Raw genomic sequence first — 19,891 nt, 5'->3', positions numbered from 1 at the left:
GCACATCTATGTATAAAAAAGTACGAATAATAATAAAAGCACGAAAAGGACAAACAAGTACGAATAGACATTAAAAAAAGCAAAAGAACCATGATTGCCCGACTAGGTATCTGAAAGTGAAAGATAAAGACACAGTTGAAGCGTTTATTTGAAAAATAACATAATATGCTCAGTTTTTGCAAATTTGACTTCATATGTTGTTCGCATAGAATAGTAGTTTATTTATCGATCTCACATGTTCAGTTCTGTAAAAATCCCAGATGAATGAATATGACAAAATGTGAATATCTCTCAGTGAGAACAGATGATATATGTGACCTAGTCTTGGAAGACAACAAAATCAAAGGCGTGCAATCCTGCAAATATTTGGGGGTCATTTTCTAAAAGAAGGGAAATAGCGCAGATGAAATCAGGGAAAAAATAAACAAGGACAGAGCAGCGACCCGTGCCTTAAACTCTCTTCTCTGGCAAAAAACAATTCCACGAGAATCCAAAAAACACATTTACTTACGGTAGTATAGTCCAAAGTAATACACTTTACGGTTCGGAAGTATGGGATGTCACCAAAGCTAATAGAAACAAACTTATGACGACACAAATGGATTATCTGAGACGAAGCTGCGGTAGATCAAAACTGGAGAGAGTTAGAAATGAACAAATAAGAAACGAAATAAAAATGGAGCGAAATATCAATGATGACAATGATAAAAGAAAACAATTAACCTGGTTCGGATATGTTAAAAGAATGCCAGAGTACAGATAGCCTAGAAGAGTACTGGAATGGATCCCTCCTGAAAGAAGAAAGAGAGGACGACCACGGAGAAAATGGCGCAACGATATTGATGAAGCAAAAAGATGGAAATAAGGGGCGGAGAAGCGGCGACAGCCGTAGTCAATTCGTTATTATATATAAAAATCCCAGATGTCCGGAGTAAATTACATAGAAAATTTGGATAGTTTTAGAAAAACAACAGATGTTCGTGAGGTTTATTGTAAAAGCAACACTTTCATATCTTGATCAATCGTCATCGCTAAGCGTGAATGATGTTGTCTATAAATTTATCTGTTTATAACAGGTGTTTCTTTTGTATTAGAAAAATAGTTCAGCATGGCAAAACCTGTTCAACACAATTTCTCTAATATTATAGATGATAGAATTCGTGAAATTCGAACTACATATCAACCACGAAAACGGAAAAGAAAAGTTTATCGAAGGGAAACCATAAACTAAGCTAAAATACATGAAGTTGCTCACAAAACGCATAAAGGTGATAAGGATGTTTTAGCACAAACAACAGAAAATGACTGTAGGTAAGTTTTTTGATAATATCAAATTGTTTTCTCAATGCTTATGACTTCAGTCTTGATTGTAGGTGTAAACGTTACCCATGCTTCTGTGTAATAACACAGGAACAACGTTCTGACTTACTGAATAGGTTTAATAATATGAAGACTAAAGATGAGCAGGATTCATATTTATCAAGCCTCATTAGCGTTACATCTCTTTCCAGAGACGACTCAGTCGTATTTCACAAGCTGCTTTACCTAAAGACGGTACTACTAGTGACAGTGGAAATAAAGATACAAACAAAGCTCAAAATCAATAATCAATACGTATTTGTGCCAATGCTCTTCGTAGTATTTTTCGAAGATCGAGTACTTCCTCTTTTTTGGTTTTATTCAGTGTTTTGTCTAATTCATTGCAAAAGCTGTCAATTTCTTTACTCTTTACTTTACTATTATTGTTCTGAAGCTATTTTCTTGTGGCATTTTAAATTAATTACTTATTAAATGGAAATAAGCCACAATTAAAGGTTAAAATACGTTTATTGACGTTTCAATTTCCACTTCGGAAATCGTTCTCAAAATACAAACATTAGTAAATTAAACAAATTTTGTTTTTTGTTACTTAGTGAAAAATTCTTCTAATAATTTAATTTTATCTGACTCATCTATATTGATAATTCAGACATACATTATACATTTTAAAGTAGACGACTTTAAAATGATATTGCCAATATTGTTGAATTGCGTTCCTGGGACGACTTTACTTATAAGATAGTTCATTCGATTACATGAAATCAACTTTAACTTGAGAATATCCGTCAGAAAAGATCATAACATGTAATTCGTCTTTAAAAAGACAAATACATGCCATGATGACAGTAAAATTTTCCTGTTAGTGATTCCATAGTAAATTGTGAGTGAAAAACCAGGAAAAAAACCTCATAATACTATCACGACATGGTACGTATTTGATCGTGCATTTAGTTTACCTTCAATAAACACCAAATTCCGATTTTATATGTTTGTTATTTAAAAAACATAAATGATGTATTCTCTATATGTTACTGACTTACCAATACTGGTATTTTCCTTTTAATAACTTTCTCTTTCAATATGGGTAACCAGATCCTACTACATTCTGCCGAGGAATTCTACTTATGCTAAATGAGACCAATTGTGTCGCGAATTCCTCGGCAGAATGTAGTAGGATCTGGTTACCCATATTGAAAGAGGAAGTAGTTTTTCACTAAGTAACAAAAAACAAAATTTGTTTAATTTACTAATGTTTGTATTTTGAGAACGATTTCCGAAGTGGAAATTGAAACGTCAATAAACGTATTTTAACCTTTAATTGTGGCTTATTCCCATTTAAATAGTAATTACTTTACTATATTTATTTACTCTAACTAATTGGTACTTTGCTGACTAATATTGTTCTAGTTTAGTTACTATTGTTTTAGTTTTCTGAGTTGAGATTGTTAAGAGTGAGTTGAGAAATTAAATTTTCTGATCTTAATTCAAATTTAAAATCAAAAGGAATTTTATCCGGAAGCTGTCACGACAACTTTTACTTGGACAGCTTTGTCAGTATCTGTTAGTAATAAAGACATATATATTAAAATATTACGTTTTTAATATAAAATGAAAAAAATACCTGTTCCTAACCCATGTCACTAACCCAATCGTAAACCGTTAGATGTCCAGCAAAAGCTTTTATTACGTTCAATAATTTTTTTTATTAAAACCAAGTAGTATTATTCCTTCCACGTGCATTCATCTTTCAAGCCTTTTTAATGTTGAATGCCCTTAGGGTTAAACACATAAAAAGTTATTATTAAGTAATTTCCCTACTATTTGATACGTTCTACCTGCAATTTACCTGAAGGCTTAAATATTATTAAAAAACAATCCACCTTTGAAATTATTCAATACTTCATTTTTTCAAAATTTTGTATTAAAATTCGAACAATTTCGAATCAAAATATATTCATGGCGAGTTTCCAAATTGTTCCGGTTTAATGGTAATATCGACATTTTGCTCTTAAACGTTTCATAAGCCATAAATAAGATAATGATTTAGTTAAATACAAAATATCCTTATAAAGTTTAACATCTGATATTAAAATTCTTACAACGGCTTACCTCGTGCGTGCGAAAATTTGGACTGAGGCTATTATTCTGTTATAAGTACATATTGCATAGTATTCAGTCCAATGCGAAGACACTAAACGTTTTTCCAAACTAAAAATCGTTTCTGTAAAAATCGTTTTAAATCGTTAAATTGTTTTAAATCTAATTATTATTCTATATAATAAAACATGTTAAACATTTATCATATTTATTTTAAAGTAAATCAAAAAATGTAATAACATGTTTGTATTTTCCTATTCGACTTTCCAGTAAAAAGATATTTAGTTAATAATATTTTCTACTAACAAATAAATACTATTGTTGTCTAACTAAAATTACTTGGTTTTTTTTGTTGTTGGAAACGAAAAAAAAATGCTAAATGTGCAAACGATTAGAAGCTTTCAGCAAAATCTTGCTATTGCTCTGATAAAATAAAAGCCAAATAATATGGCGTTGGAGCACAAACTCGAATGACTGAAGACTGACTCGAACTGAAAATAACAGTTTTATTGTTCCATTGATTCTGATTCAAACGCGAAATGATTGATTAATTTGTGCTCCAACGTCATAATATTTGGCTTTCATTTAATTAGAGAAACAGCAAGCTTTTGCTGAAAGTTTCTAATCGTTTGCACAATTTGATATCTCAGAGGAACACAAAACGATTTTATTTAAATGATTTTTGTACCCCGGTTTCATAACAAATGACACCTCTGTACGCTAAACACTAAAAATGGTAAGTATTTTGGAGACATAAGTTTGTCTCTTGTCTACAAACCTTTTTAATGTATATATATGTAAAAATGGCACCTATATCATCTATTTTGTTACTTATGAATGAATGCAGAATATAGTTTTCAGTTAAAGCACTTCTGGGTAGAGCTGAAGGCAGAAGTTGCAGGTTTAACATAGAATTGTTGGTCCATTATGGTAGCAGCTAGGATACTGTATCTTGGTACACCTGTGGTACACCACGTAATTAACTTCGGTATTCTAAAAGAAAGGGGGACAAGACAGAGTTCAATATATATAAAAAAAACTATAACAAGAGATATGCTTTATAAACTTATAAAAGTTTATAAAGTTTTTATAAGCCAAGAAACGTTTTTGCAACTGAAGAAAAATTGATTAACTTTGAAAACCATTTGTTACCGGTAACCAACAATATTGGCAATATTATTTTAAAGTCGTTTACTTTAAAATGTATATTGTATGTCTGAATTGTCAATATAAATGAGTCAGATAAAATTAAATTATTAGAAGAATTTTTCACCAAGTAACAAAATTATTTTTTAATTTACTAATGTTTATATTTTGTTGTACAACACTAGATGTAAAAAAATAAAAAGATATAACGGTGCACTACTTCAGGAGGGAGAAGTTAAGAAAAAATTCAGGCAGCAAACTGAAGAGAAACTGAAAAGCCAGACAATAGTAAATGATATAGAAAGCAGATGGGTACAACTAGAAGAAAAAATTCAAGAAGCAGCCGACTCAGTATAATCAGGAAACAGACAATGTAAACAAACGGATTGGTATGATGAGGATTGTAAGAAAGCCATTAGTGACCGAAATAAAGCTAGAATAAATAGCATAATAAGAAATAATGAAGAGAGTAAAAAAGCTTATGCCGCAAAAAGACGGGAAGCAAAGAAGATTTGTAGAAGGAAGAAGCGGTCAAGTTTAGAGCAGAAACTAGTTCGTATTGAAGAAGATTTTGTACATAAACAAGTCAGGAATTTCTACCAAGAAATAAAACGAGACCGAACCCAGTACAAAACCACATCAAGATATTATAAAGATGAAGAGGGGAATCTGTTACTAACTGTAATCTGGGTAATGTAACCCAGATGTAAATGAAGAAGTACCTACCAAGGAAGAAATTATAGAGATCATAAAAAACTTAAAAAACAACAAAGCATCTGGTGAAAATGGTATCATTGCTGAGTTTCTAAAAGAAGGTGGCGAAATGGTGCAAGAAGAAATCGCTGAGTTAATACGCGAAATGTAGATCAAAGAAAAAATACCCAATCAGTGGAAAGAAGCAATCTTATGTGCAGTGCATAAAAAAGGAGACGTTACAGAATGTAAAAATTACAGGGGAATAGCTCTACAAGATACAGTGTATAAGATTCTGGCCATATCAATTAGAAATAAAATTAAAACAAAAGTTGAAAATTGTCTAGGTGAATATTAAGCAGGTTTCAGAGCAAACATATCGGTAATAGACCAAATTTTTACAATGAAACAAATTTTAGCTAGCTCATATGAATTCAACCTAACATTACACATGCTGTTTATTGATTTTAGACAGGCATATGATACTATAAAAGGAAATAAAGTATACGAAGCACTAGAATATTTTAAATTTCCCCCAAACATAGTAAGACTGACTAAATGCATACTCAATGATACGAAAAGTAAAGTCATGTTAGAAGGACGGGTTTCGGATAGCTTTATCACCAATAGAGGTCTGCGACAAGGTGACCCGTTTTCAACAGATTTTTTCAATTTGATCTTAGATAAGATTTTACGAGAATGTAACATTTACACTAGAGGCACAATATATCATCACAGGCATTAATGTGTAGCATATGCAGATGATGTTACCTTAATAAAAAGGAGACCTGCAGAATTAAGAGAAATCTTTACTAGAATAGAGAGAATAGCCATGGAATGTGGTTTAGAAATAAACGAAGAAAAAACAAAATATATGGTGATGAGGGGAAACGAAAATCATCTAGGACAGTCCTTTAAGATACAAAGCCCAAGTAAAGAATATAACTTTGAAGTTGTTAGCCAATTCGATTACTTGGGAGTGACACTAACAAATAGGAAGGAAGAGAACCAAGAAATCATAAAAAGAATGGCCAAAGGTAGTAAGAGTGCTGGGAGCCTGACTAAGATACTGAGATCGAAGATAATATTCAGAACAGCAAAAAAACGAATACATACAACAGTTATCCGACCTACAGTACTCTATGCTAGCGAGACCTGGACACGAAATAAAGATATGGAAGTAAAATTAGATAGATGGGAACGAAAAATTCTTATACGGGAAGGATATACGGAGGTGTAAAAGAGGGGAACATCTGGCGAAGAAGAACGAATGAAGAAATAATGCAAATATATGGGCAACCAAAAATAACAAGACTCGCTAAAATTCAAAGATTAAGATGGCTCGGACATATAGCAAGAATGAAGGAAGGAAGAGTTCCCAATGAATTAATCAACACGGAGGCTGGTACAAAAAGAAAAAGAGGCGACCCCGAAGAAAATGGCTGGGGTCGGCAAAAGAAGATCTGAAGTCGCTGCGGGTACAAGATTGGAAAAACTTAGCACAAGATAGAAAGAAATGGAAGAAAACCATTGAAGCCTTAGGCCTTTGAGGCCTGTTGAGCTGAACTATATATATATAATGTTTGTATTTTGAAAACGATTTACAAAGGGGAAACTGAAACGTCAATAAAATTCCTTTAACCCTTAATTGCAGCTTATTTCCATTTAGATAGTAATTACTTTAAAATGCCATAGGAAAATAGGTTCAGAACAATATTAAGATGACTTCTTATTAACCCTCCGTCTTGACCGACAACGTGATGCAACTGACACGGACATGACAGAACTCAAGTTCTTCATAGGCATTTTATATCTAGCAGACTGAACATGCCAACAGAATGATGTTAGAGGATCTCTGGGGTACAGATGGACACGGCATAAAAATATTTCGACTCGTTATGAATCTCAGAAGGTGCAAGTATTTTATGAGATGCCTGCGTTTCGATGACCGTATCAAAGGAAAGCTGTTCAAAATATTGCGCAGTTTCGTGAACTTTTCGACGATTTTGTTCATAGTTGTAAATATTGCTATTTACTAAGACAGTGTGTGAATATTGTTGAAAAACTGGAGGCTTTCAGGGGACGTGGCAGGTTCCAACAATATATCCCTTCAAAGTCATCCAAATACGGAGTAAAAATTTATGCTGTATGTGATAAAGTTACTTTTTATAGTTCTAGCCTAGAAATATATACTGGAAAGCAACCCCAGGGACCCTAAGTAATAAACAATTTGATGTCGTTAGAAGATTGACACAACCTATTTATGGAACGGGAAGCAATATAGCGGCAGATAATTGGTTTACAGATGTGCAACTTGTTACCGAATTAAAAAGTAATAGACTGTCGTATATTGGCGCATTAAAAAAAATAAAAGGGAACTGCCAGTAGATCTTCTAAATGTAAAAGGGCGACCACCACAGTCAACTATGTTTGGTTTTGGAGAACACTCTACTATTGTTTCCTACGTACCAAAAAAGAATCGAAATGTTCTTCTTATATCTTCCCAGCATTACAATGATTCCATAGATCAGACGTCAGGACAAGCTATGAAACCAGACATGATCACATATTATAATAATACCAAGTCAGGCGTCGACGTTGTCAATAAGCTGATAAGCTTTGCGCTTCCTACAACGTTGCTAGAAACACTCGTTGGCCCATGGTCGTCTTTTTTTCCATGTTGAACGTTGCAGGCATTAATGCTCAAGTGATTTCAATCAGAAATGGACAGAAGAATATACGGCCTCGCCTTTTTCTTCGGAAACTAGGCCATGAGTTAGCTTTACCACAATTACAAAAAAGAAGTCTTATGACGCAAGATATACCACGTTCTCTTTCTGAAGCGCTTAGTAGATTTAGACCAACGGAAGAGTTTGATGAAGAAGCTGGACTAGTGGCTGTAGAAAATGTAGCTCAAACAAAGCGTCGTCGCTGTGCTTTAGGTTATACATCACGAAGGATCAGGTTGACCAAAACAATTTGCAAGAATTGTAAACGATATATTTGTGGCGAGCGTACAACCCCAGTGTGCACATCATGTTACTTAAGGTTACAAGAACAAGAAGACTAAAGTGACACATAAGTGACAGATCGTCACCGCAATGAACTGAAATAAGGATTTTTTTTTGGTTTGAAATGTTTATAAGGAACTAATATATTTTATGTTTGCGTCATATAGGAAGGAAACATTTTATTTTCACCAATTTATAATGTAATAAATCAAATCATTTTATACGAGTACTTAGGTTATATTTCTATGTAAGTTACCGTTTTTTGATTATAATATAAAAATTTTAAATCCTAAAAGAATAAATTATAAAAATAATAAAAAACACAACTAAAACACCACTTATATCTAACTGCGTGTTAGTAAATTTTATAATCACGTATCCAACAGATACATTGCGACCGTTGCTGTCAATAGCTTGTTACCCGTAAGTCACGTCTTCAAATTTACATACAAAAATAGTTTTTTGTTATCACAAAATATTTACACAAAAAAGGTGAAACATAATGAATTATTGGATGTAATCTACAATTACGATTGATCCAAAAACTATTGCTGTTACTGTAATTTGAAGTCAAAGTTAGTTGTATCATTTTGAGACATTGCGACAGCTTTTATACAAGAGTAAGTTGCGACCGACGCGCGACGGAAGGTTAAAATCAGTTATAAGGACACTGAGTTTAAAATATTTGTATTGCTTATTTAAAGAAAGCTACAACAATGCATTTGTTTGATTTGCTGCGATGTTGGATGAAAGGTTATGACGCCTTTTTTAGTAGGTTCGTCTTTACGTGGTCCTCCAAATGGTAATCTTTTTGACCCTCTTAACTCCCAACTTTCTTCGGCTGATTGAAGTGGCACTCTTATATTGGTCTTGTGTCCAAATCACCTTGCCGCGGAACCACCTGCCATGTTTAAAAAACTATCCCAAGCTGTTTTTGTTTTAATATGGGTTAATCTTTCGTGCAATAATTTTAACGTCGATGAATCATTTACAAAGTAACATTTTTATCTTGTAGCGTTTTAATAAAATCTGCAAAAGAAAATTCTTGTTGTTCATTTGTTTCTTTTTTGTTTAAAATAATATATTCTCTAACATTATTCTTATTAATGTTATCAATGCTGTTATTAATATAATGTTCTGTAATACTTTTACTGGATTCTGCAAGCCCGCTATAAAATGAGAAAGATTGAACTTTTTCGCCAAAAGCTAATTTAGCTACGTCGTATCGATCTTCAGGATTAGTAGCTGGAACGTTGCAAAAGATATACTGAAAAAAGTGTGCAATCGCAGCTTGATACTTGCAAAAAGCACCCAGTCTTTAAATTTCGCAGCTGCAAAATTCTGTTGCTATATCGACTTCGTAAACAATATTAGTTTGCTCACTGGAGTGAGCAAATTTGTATACATTTTAAGATAATTTAATTATATCTTTCTGTTGTAAATATAAAATTTTTTCTAATTGCCTTTTAATGAGTAATCTTGGAGTTGCATATCTAATATTTGCAAAATTTTAAAACCGTCTTCTATAATACTCTTCTAAGGCAGTACAGCCAAAGTGTATTAAAGCTATAACATTACAAGCTTTGTTTCTATGTTGAACTATATCTTTCAAAAGTATTGCTGTTATTTTACTGAAATTGTTGGTTTGGTTGCCATGTGTTGATATTGTTCGTCTTTATAAGCCAGGCACCAATCTTCTTTTCTTCTCCAATATTCAATAATATATTTCTTTCACTGCGGAAATCGTTGGTTTTCAAGAATAATCTTAAATGACTTTATGGTATTCTCTATTTTCAATGCTAATAATATAGTTTGAAATGTCTTGAATAAAAATTGTCATTCGTCTGGGATATTCCATTCCTTTTTTCACACAGCTAGCGTCAAATTGATTGACATATATGAAAACGGCATAAAAATATTTGTGATGCTGGTCAAATACGTTTTAAGGCTTTTCTTTCTGCGTCATTATCATCTGTAATAAATATTTTAGGATAACCCATTTCACCGAAGGCATTTGGTATCGACCGTTTGAGCAGTTGGTATGCTGCAGCATAATCTTCAATTGTTTGACCTTTGGTAATAACTACCAAAGGCACTGCTCCTATTCCACTAGGGGTTAACATAAACGAAACCGAATGGTAACATAAACGAAACCAAATGGAATCCGTAAACTAATTTTCGAAACCAAAGTTCAACCAAAATCAAATCTTAACTGTCTTTTTCCTTTGAAACCGAATAGTTTAATGCATCGCAAGAAGCTGTGGTATCTGTAAAAACATCTTTTGCTAATGGAAGTGCGCTGGTTGCATAATAGATGTTACAACAATGACGGAAGGAAAACTATCGCAACCTATCAAATATGAAACTGGCATTAGACAAGGAGATTCGCTGAGCCCATTAATATTTAATCTGATAATGGATGAAATCATGAAGAAAGTTAAAAAAGAAGAGGCTATAGAATGTGAGGAAAGGAAATAAGGATAATATGCTACGCCGACGACGCCATAATAACAGCCGAAAATGAAAATGACCTACAAAGATTAATTAAAGAATTCGAAAATACGGCGCTCATATACAACATGGAGATCTCAACAGAGAAAACTAAAGCGATAGTGATATCAGCGGAACCGAGAAGATGTAAACTAGTCGTAAATAACAAAATAATAGAACAAGTGATGGAAACTGAATACTTGGGAATAAAACTGTCAAGCTACGGAAAAGTGGAAGAAGAAGTACAAAAACAAGTGAACATGGCAAACAGAGCAGCAGAATGTCTCAACAACACAATCTGGAGAAACAAATACCTTACAACGGAAACGAAAACCAGGATATATAAATCAACAATAAGACCGATAATGACGTACATAGCGGAAACAAGAGCAGATACGGCGAAACCACAAATACTACTGGAAACAACAGAAATGAAAGTCTTACGAAAAATAACAAACCAAACTCTAAGAGACAGAGTAAGAAGTGAGGAAATACGAGCGAGATGTGGTATAGAGGAAATAAACGCGTGGACCAAAAGAAGAAAAGTGGAATAGAATCAACACATCGAAAGAATGACAGAAAATAGAATAGTACGAATAGCAAGAGACAAATCGCCAAATGGAAGAAGATCATTGGGACGACCGAGGAAAAGACAACGTCAATTGAGGCTAAAAACCGAAGTAAAACAGGCATTTTGCCTATTTATAAAGTAGGAAGAACAAGAAGAACAATGACGGTAAAAGGGTTTTCATTATATTCTATTAAAATTCCTTCTGCTTTACTTATTTATTAAATAAATTTTTCTGTAGATGCGTAAAAAATGTTTTATTTTTATTAACGATTAAGCAATTGCCTGTTCTATTACTTTTTTGACTTTTTGGATTAAACATTTTTGTAAACTCTTATATCTACGCCCTTTTAAATAAGTTAAACTAAACGCTAAACCTTTCAAATAGTTGACTTCTAGGAAATATATAAAAATAAGGGCAATATCAGTGATAATTATTTTCATGTAAAGATTACTAACGAAAAACGTCTTAAGAAAAACCGAACCTTTGAATTTTATATCTAACTTTTATGATGAAGTACTGTTGGTAGTACTAGTTATTATTAGTATAAAAAATAGCAGTAAATTTACGCTTTACATTTTACAACTTTGTAGCGGTATAGCTTGAGGTATTTCAAAATTAGTCCGATATTGCAACTGCCTCGTTAATTTCATAATTAATATTATTACCATAACCTTAATATAAATAGTATAAAGTGCTCCATCTGCGTCTTCTTATTTTATAAAAGGAAACGCTCGATATCAATTAATAAGAGCGATATAAAAAATAAGTGGTAATTATTCAAAGCGGTACAAGACAACCAACCACGCTGACTGCAATTTCGTACGCACTCTTACGTATACACGTGCTCTGGTATTTTTGGCAGATTGGCACATTCAGACCGGTCCACTTACACCTGTCTTCCGACTTTTGGACGAAAGGCGAATTCTACTTCATAAAAAATAATCTTAACTTTATTCCCCGTATATTTTCGAGACAACTTTGTTTACGAGGTAAACATAATTTTAAAGCATCTATAACGAATCATCCTTGTTAACTTTAACATTTTACGAAATTCTATAATCATTATATTTTTAGATTTTAATTTACGTTTTGAAAAAAAGAAACCTAATAATTATCTAACTAAAGATATAATGAATAAAATTTTAAAGATATTTTTATGAGTGCTACAAATTCGAATCTACAAAGAAAATGTTTTAGAAAATGCTACAAAGATTGAGAACTTAATTTCGTACAAAAGTGGTCTGAGCACATTCTTCTTCTCTGAGTACCGAGCCCAAGTTTTAGGCGTAGGTAGCTTCCATGACAATTTGCCGATATCGTTCTCGATCTTGCGCGGCATGTAATAATTCATTTGCTGATAGGCCAGTCCATTGACGAAGATTTCGGAGCCATGAGTATTTCTTCCTACCAATTCCTCTTTTTCCGTCGATCTTTCCTTTGAGTATCAACTGCATTATCCTGCGTATGCTTGCTCTCATTATATGACTTCACCTTGACCTACTCTATTCAAGACGTCTGTGTTTGAAATGTGTTGAACCCATAATATTCTGAGCATTCTACGATATAACCACATCACGAACGCTTCTAATTTATTCATCATGTTAACCTTCATTATCCAGGATTCACATCCATACAGTAATACAGGATACACATAACATGTTAGGAACTTGATTCTCAGCTGTGCTGATACTTAATACTTATTATTTAGAACACTGAGAACTTTCTAAGCACATGTACATCGTTAATAGGATTTCGACGATCCGCAAATCTGTCTTGGAAAACATTTAACTAAATCCAATATGATATAAAGATCCTGAAGATATTTATTCAGAAGTCACGAAGTTATTCAGATCATTTAAAACTTTTACCCATGATCTTGTCGATAATATTTTCTTTGTATTTTTAACCTAGAGTAAACAAATCAAAGAGTGACTGGGTCTTCAAATTCTTTTTACACATTAGACAATTTTTACTTTTTTGAAAAACTAGTAAGTTTGATACTAAACAGTTTCGCTTAACTTTTCCTTCTTCTTCTTTTTCTTCTTCTTCTTTTAGACATGACTCTGTCTGTTTTTCAATGTGCTTCCAATAAGTTGTCGTTCCATCGTTTTCGTTGTCTTTCAACTGATCGTCTTTCTCTTGGGGAATCGTCTCTTGCCGTCTTTACTACTCTATTTGTTGTCATTCGGCTTATATGATCGTTCCATTTCTTACCCAATTCTTGATGTTCTCCACCTTGCATCTACATCGTATATCTGTATTTCTAGCTCTATCCCATAGTGTCTTACCATACATTTTTTTAAGTGTTTTCATCTCTGCTGTTTCTAACATCATTTTTGTCCTGTCTGTGTCAGGTCTTGTTTCTACCGCTTATGGTCTGATGACTGTTTTGTAAATTCTGCCTTCCATTTCTTTCCCGATATTTTTATTTCTCCATACTGTATCATTTAGGGAGCCTGCGGCTCTGTTTGCTCTATTCACTTGATATCCACTTCAGTTTAGAGCTTTCCGTAGTTAGATAATATGATGCCTAGATATTTAAACTCCATCACGTGTTCTATTATCTGACCTTCCAGCTCCAATTTACATCTAAGTGAATTTGCTGTTGTAACTATGCATTTTGTCTTGTTTGGGGAAATTAACATGTTAAATTTTCTGGCGGTTATATTAAATTGGTGCAGCATACGTTGTAAATCATTTTTATTTTGAGAGAGTAAAATTGCGTTTTCTGCATAGCAGATTATTTTAAGTTGTTTTTCTCCCATTTGGTATCTTTTTTAAATTTTTACTTTTTTTATTATTTCATCCATAATCAGGTTGAACAATAGAGGACTCAGGGAATCTTCCTGTCTTATCACATTACAGTATTGTTTTGGTAGATATTTTCGATCGTTTTGATTATTTGTAGAGGTATCTCTCTTGCGAAGAGCAAGTGGAAAACCTTTTTTAATTTGACCCGTTCAAGTGCCTTCTAAGGTCCACGATACATAGATATGACGGTTTGTTGTATTCTTATAATTTTTCTTGCACTTGCCTCATTATAAATATAGCGTCGGTGCATGATCTTCCCGACTTAAAACCTTGTTGTTCTTCTGCTAGTGTTATCATTTCATTTAGTTTTTTGTTATTACTTTAGTTGTTAATTTAAGTGTTGTGTTTAATAATTTAATTCCTCTGTAATTTTCCGGGTCCAATTTGTCTCCTTTGTTGAAAAACAAAGGATTAGGACGCTTTATCTCCATTCGAGAGGAATTCTGTTTTGTTCTAATATTTTTTGGATTTTTTTAAATAAATGTTTCGTCAGATCTGCTCCTCTTGGTGATTTTCTATTTTTTAATTTCCTTAATGCTTTTTTTACCTCTTTCTCTTCAATATTTATTTCTTCGTTTGTCATCATCTCTGGTGTTGGTGGTTCATTATCATCACCTTTAGCAAATAGGGATCGAAAGTAGTCTATCCATGTTTCCTTCTGAATGTGTTTCACTTTTATTAGTTCTTTCATATCCATATTTCTTTTTGTGTTCCGTAATAGTTGTGTTCCATCTGTTTTAAGAAGCTCTGCCAGTGTTCCCTTTTATTTGTCTAACTAAGGTATTCGTTTTATTTCTGATTCGTTTATAATAGTGGTTATATGCCTGTGGTATTTGTTGTGTTCTTTATTGTAAAAAGGCTTTCTTCTTTTCTTTACATTTCGTCTTTACTTTCTCTCTAAACCATGTTGTTTTCTTTTTTGATATGTTAGTGTTTGTTACTTTCCTCTCTCCAATTGATTATGATGCTGTGTTAGTTATGTTATTTTTGAGTTTTTTTCCAGCTTTCCTCAGTGTTATCGTTTTCTAATATTTTATTTCCAGCCATCTTTAATATTCTTTTCCTGTATAAGTATTCCGTGGATTACGTGTTTAGTCCTTCGACTTTGATTTTTGTTTGTGTTGGCGTCCCTCTCTTGGGTGGGAAGATTCTTATTTTACATAATACTAGGCTATGGTCACTATCTATATCTGCTGAGTTGAGGCATCTTACGTCGATTATTTTCGATGGATGTATATCTCTGTTGGTTATAACATAATCTATCATAGATCTCAAAAAATGTGTTGTTTATTCTTAGTAAGTTATTCGTGAAGAAGTTTATCGTCAGTTCTATATTTTTTATAGAACTTGGAGGAGCTTGATCCTCTGCCCTTATTTATAATATAATAATAGTAATATTAAAATGAAAACAACAGGCGATTGGGAAGAATTACGTGGCTAAAATGAAATTTGGCAGTAAACGTGCGAAAAACAGAACACTTAGAAAACCATATTGTCGGGGGTAAAACGAATGACAAACGTCAACGATGCAGGTCTCACACACAGTGCGCTGGGTAGTACACGTCAAATATATCATACTGGTCACAGTCTACATGAAACTTTCCTGACAGCCCGAGACAAAAGGGGATGAAGAATTACGATCCGGGCAATCGAGACCTGATACCACTATACTCTTTGAAAACTATGCTACTAACTAACTATATTTAAACTACTTTAAAGGACTTAAAACATAAATTAAGTTAGATGCAATTTTTTTAATTAATGACTTAAGAATGAGTTAAACAACAATTAGAATATAACTCGGGGACGGAAGAAAATTTAAGTTTCGCGGGTTTTATATTTGGGTACATTAGAACTGACATCATAAGCCAATGACATCTTACGTGAGGTTCACTGTTCAATTAATATTCCAAAAGTTAAATCGTAATTTAAATACCACTAAGAGCAAAATTAAAAATAAAGCGTCTTTATCAGACAATGGTAAATTTATTACTGCATAATTCCTGCAAAAAATTTGGAACATTAATTTTTTAATACCGACTCTTATTTCAACTCAGTTGCAGAACATTTTAATGATATAATTAAAAATAAGAGCACTTAATAGAATCCAATGACGTTAATAGCCCAATAAAGCTGTAAGTTTTAAATAAAAATGTAAACTGAACCTACATTGTTGCAATTTGAGCAAGAATACAAGGGTTGTTTGGGAAATTTTAAATACTAACCTAATATAATAATTTTTTTTTTCATAGCTAATGTTATAGTGTTGCTATAACAACTGTTTTGAGTAGATAAAGTATCACTTTAACCGCAAGGGTAGATAAAGTGACACTTTAACAGCAAGAGTAGATAAAATGTTTTAACTTTTTTTTATTCAATAAAATTAACAAATTCAAACACATTAAGGATTAAAAACAACTGAAATTTTACAATGACCATTATTAGAAATATCTATTTTTGAAGCATTACAACTTGTACTCGTTTGCTTAAACACTTGATTCGAGGTACTGGATTGATTTTATAGTCCGCCAACTATACACTTGGATACAGCAATCTTATTGCTTATTGACTCTTCAATGTAAGATTCTGCAACAGATGACGATTTCCATCCACCTAAACGTTTAACTTTTACTAGATCAGCTTCAGAATTTGCGAACATAGTAGCTAAAGAACGACGGAAACAATGCCCCGTATACATTTCTGAATTTGCAAGTTTTAAAAAATCTGCTATCTTCTTGGGGATATTATATATAGTGTTAATCCCCACCGGTTGAGTAGTGCACTTTTGCTGTCGGTAATTTACAAAAATTTTACTGTGAGGTACGTTGTTGGGGCGCAAGGCAATATACTTTCTCACAATTTCCAAGAAACTCAGTCCACTTTTCTTGTCAGTAATACAAAACGACCTTTCCTGCTTGGTTTTAGTATCAGATAATGAAACGATTATCACCGATTTTCTGTCGTCCACGTTAAACACTTCTAACTTGTACAATTCATCGGACCTAGTCGCTCCATGCACACCAAAAATAGCAATAACCTTCATCAACAAATAGACGTCATCAGGAGCTTCTGTCAGAAATTTAATAATGTCATCTGACTCCAGGATTTTGGACTTTTTAGCTTTGTATCCTCCACTCAGGTTTTTATAGTAAGGTGGTTAACTTTGTGAATTTAGAAATGTCACAATTTTCATTCACCAACAACGTACGCTTCAGCATCGAATAATACGACCATAATGACGATGGCATCGCTTTCTTCGACTTTTCAGAAAAATCCGCCAGAACTATTTTTTCACTCACGCCATTGATATTCTTATAGCTTTTCCACTTTTTAAAAAACTGGTATTCTTTCTCATACATCATCCTAGATTTTTGTGGCAACAATAAACTTTCTGCTTCCAACGCAGCATTTTCAACATCTGAGGCAGGTTTTCCTTTTCTTGTGTCATTATTTTCCGTCTATTTCGTATTTATTTACTTTGTACACAAAATGCAACAATATTCTCCGCAAAAACCAAAACGTAACATTTGTTTGATATTTGTTGACAGAGTAATTCATATCCCTAGCAACGGAGCAACACAATTGCGATTTTTGTGCTAAAAATTACAATTTTTTTTGAAATTCTAAGTCTATTCTAAGTCTAGCTAAACTAAAAAACATAAAAATTGAACAAAAATATCTAACAAAAGGACACACTCAAATGGAAGCAGATTCGGTCCATTCCCAAATTAAACGCCAAGTGAGAACAAGAAGTTTCAATGTTCCAGCAGATTACTGCGATGCTCTCTAAAAAGCTCGTACAAAACCCAAGCCTTATGACGTGAAGTACCATAACCACTCAGTTTTTTTTAATATTGAAGGTACATCGAAAAATAAAAACATTATTAAGCCAGGAAAAAGATGCGGGACCCTTTTGTTGCTGATATTCTTGCACTTCAGTACCAGCCTGATTCGATTAACTACAAGTTATGTTCCACACAAGAGTGGGAACCTCTACCTTTACGATGCAATATTCCATCAATTCAACCAGTGAATTTGAAAGATATTCCTAAACTGTACTCCGAAAGATTTAAAATAACAAAGAATACATACAATGATCTTCAGGAGCCAAAGAAGACCCTTCCAACGGATTAACATTATTTTTATGATAATCTTCCATGGCAGTAGTTTAATATTCTTTATATATTTTTTTAATTTTATATTGTAACAAATAAATAAATACTTTAACATCTTGTGAGTCTCTTTTATTTTGTATATCCCAATTCCCAAAAGAAAATGTCGTATCTCCTCAGTAAAATTAAGATTCTAGCCAGAAAAAGTCGTATCTCCGGCAATTAAATATTAAAATGTGAAAATGTGTTATTTTTTATTGGAAACTATATAAATAAGCTTTTTTATTTACAAAATAAATAAAACCATCCATAAAAATTATTATAATACAATTTTTTCAGTTTTTTTCTTCTCCTGTAAAATTAGCATTTTTGAAGTTACAACCTTTGAAAAAGAGACCAGCATTACACAAAATTATTGCAGGAGAATAGGCTGGAGTATATCTCATACGACCCTGTGACAATAATAACTGAGGAAGCAGAAATCACAGAGGAAGATATAAATAAAGCACTAAAGAAATCCAAAAACAATAAAGCACCAGGACCAGGGAACATAAAAATGGAACTGCTGAAATATGGAGGCGCAAGGATAGTATCCTTTATACTAATGTTGTTCAATAAAATCGAAGCAGGAGAGAAGATTCCCGATGAGTGGAATTTATCATACATGTCCTCCATTTTTAAAAAAGGTGACAAAAGGTCACCAAATAACTACAGAGGGATCAGTGTAATGCCTTCAATAGCAAGAATCTTTTCATTAGTTATAAAAGAAAAACTAGAACAACACATGGACCATTATAGCGAAGAACAAGCCGGATTCCGAAAAGCCAGATCATGTTTAGATAATATATTCATTATGAGACAGGTGATTGAAAAGAACAAAGAAAAAACATTGAAACACATATGACCTTTATCGACTTAGACAAAGCATACGATAGCGTGCCCAGGAAACAACTATGGGAAGCAATGAGAAGAATGCGCGTTAGAGAGAAATGGGTGAATATAACACAAAGACTTTATAAAGAAACACCAGTGCAAATAAAGTTAGGTAATGAAATAACAAAAACAATCACCGCAACAAAAGGCCACAAACAGGGATGTGGTCTCTCACCTACACTTTTTAACATATATAATATATATATATATATATATATATATATATATATATGTATATATATATATATATATAGATCAGGCTTTGAAAAGATGGTATAGAAAATGCGGAACAATGGGCATACCAGTACCAAGACAGGGAGGATATGGAATATATGATAATGAGATTAAAGAAAGAATATGAACTTTGGGGACTCAAGATAAATATGTGCAAGACCGAATACTTATGTATTGGACCCAAGGTTGCAGATTTGAACTTAAGTTTAGAAGAAGAGACTATTAAGAGTTGTAAGGCTTTTAAGTATTTAGGGTCAATGATTAGCCGAGATGATACTTGTATGAAAGATATAGAAATAAAAACAACACGGGAAAAACAAGCCACAAGAGCACTTCATGGAGTGATATGGAACAACACTCTAACCAAAGAAAACAAAAAGAGGATCTTTCAAAGCATAGTGATGAATATTACCCTATATGGAGCGGAAGTATGGCCAATGACAACAACAATACGAAATAAAATAAGAACAGT

The sequence above is a fragment of the Diabrotica undecimpunctata genome, chromosome 4, assembly GCF_040954645.1.
Source record: "Diabrotica undecimpunctata isolate CICGRU chromosome 4, icDiaUnde3, whole genome shotgun sequence".
Taxonomy (NCBI): Eukaryota; Metazoa; Arthropoda; class Insecta; order Coleoptera; family Chrysomelidae; genus Diabrotica; species Diabrotica undecimpunctata.
This window is presented reverse-complemented; position numbering follows the sequence as displayed.